This window comes from Aplysia californica, unplaced genomic scaffold, assembly GCF_000002075.1.
Source record: "Aplysia californica isolate F4 #8 unplaced genomic scaffold, AplCal3.0 scaffold00196, whole genome shotgun sequence".
In the NCBI taxonomy this organism is placed as follows: Eukaryota; Metazoa; Mollusca; class Gastropoda; order Aplysiida; family Aplysiidae; genus Aplysia; species Aplysia californica.
The window spans coordinates 1,108,383-1,109,986 of record NW_004797466.1 but is presented as its reverse complement, the minus strand read 5'-3'; the positions used below and the strand labels follow the sequence as shown (position 1 = coordinate 1,109,986).

The 1,604-nt window shown below is 38.3% G+C and overlaps 1 protein-coding gene across 1 annotated transcript in view; it reads right to left on the bottom strand.

Moving 5' to 3' along the window:
- Nucleotides 1-134: 134 nt before the first annotated feature.
- Nucleotides 135-1,604, bottom strand: part of LOC101851350 (annexin A4) — a gene marked incomplete at its 5' end in the record, with an annotated part of 32,516 nt that continues 31,046 nt past the window's right edge. Inside the window, 1 exon segment of the mRNA XM_035969929.1 lies at nt 135-174.

Genomic DNA, 1,604 nt, shown 5'->3' with positions numbered 1-1,604 from the left:
CTTCTTCTTCTTCTTCTTCTTCTTCTTCTTCTTCTTCTTCTTCTTCTTCTTCTGCTTCTTCTTCTTCTTCTTCTTCTCCTTCTTTCTCTTCTTCTTCTTCTTCTTCTTCTCCCTTTTCCTCTTCTTCATCTTCTGCTTCTTCTTCTCCTTCTCCTCCTTCATCAAGTGCTAGATCTGGAGAAAAAAAGAATATTTCATTGTTTCCCACACATTTGTTCAGTATGACGCTCTCAAAAATCCCCCCCTATATTATTATGCTAGTAAACTAAGGAATACAAGGCTAAAAATAGAATAGAATAGACGGACGATGTGTCGAGGGTTGTTGTGGCACCGCCTCTCCTCACCACCACCAGGAGAACTTCTGGAACAGAACAATGAGACACAAAGCTTCAATGAGTTCTCCATACTATTAGGGGTGAAAAGTTGAAACAAATAAATTATTACAGATTTCTTTTTAATGTCGGCGTTTTAAACGTCCCCATCCACACAGTTTAGATAATTAAAATTTGTGTCATGACGCGGCGGAATCAGGTGCTTGTCAATTTTGGGGCATATGGAGTGATTGGTATCATTTTAACCCTATCCGTACGCCGTGTTTTATTATCGTATTCATACGACGTGGGGCACTCCAAGCCCCTGTATTCCAAAGAGAAAATTTACTCGTTAATCCTATTCGTACGCTTTGCATAGCAGTCTGTCAAAATGATTTTTTGAGAAATACTGAAAGTTTCAAAGAGATCTTCGTGCTAGAAGTATTCTAAAATGTGAAGAATACATCTTTTGGGGTTCAAAATGACCCCATGGCATATGGATAGGGTTAAAGCCTGTCCACTCGCCTTGTTTTTGACTAAAAATGTATCCAAAAATTATCTTGGATATAAGTCAAGATATTGGAGATTGAAGGAGGTGGGGGAGTCCACCTGGTTTGAGAGGTAACGCCAAAGTTGTGTATATCTCTACAGTTTGAGAGTCCGTGGAACGTAAAATCTGAATCTGGAGTCAAATTTACATCTTTTATGCCTTTAATCAACCCTTTTCAGTAAAATCCACACAGAAATATGTTCTTTAATGGGCATGAAATGTGTTGAGCGAAAAAACAAAAATTTGATAAAAATTCCCAAACATGCGGAAAAATGCCAGATTAACGCTTTGCCACCACATTTCGGCGATTGGCGAAGTTTATTTTTTATCACCCAGTTTCTGTGGATTTTCCCCAAAATAAGATGGCAAAGTGTTAACACAGTGAAAATTAATTATCCGTTCCAGTCCTGCACGAGGCCCGAGAGGTCCATTCCATTCACTATTCTGGCTGGGTGATCAGACCGGGGTATTTTGTAATGCTGGCTGTGTGACTGCAAACAGCTAAAGACTTATTATTTTGACTAGCGCCTGATTTCACCACGCTGTCTCACATTTGAAAGACGAGCCTGTTGGGCTGACACAACATCCCAGCAGAGCAAACAACTGAGAAGCTCTATACAATTTACTCCAATGTCCTTTAAAACAGACTTTTCGTTTTTTACGGACTCGTTATAAGTGGACTCCACTGAATTATTATCATTATTATTATTATAAAATATTATTTTTATTAATTGTTATTATTA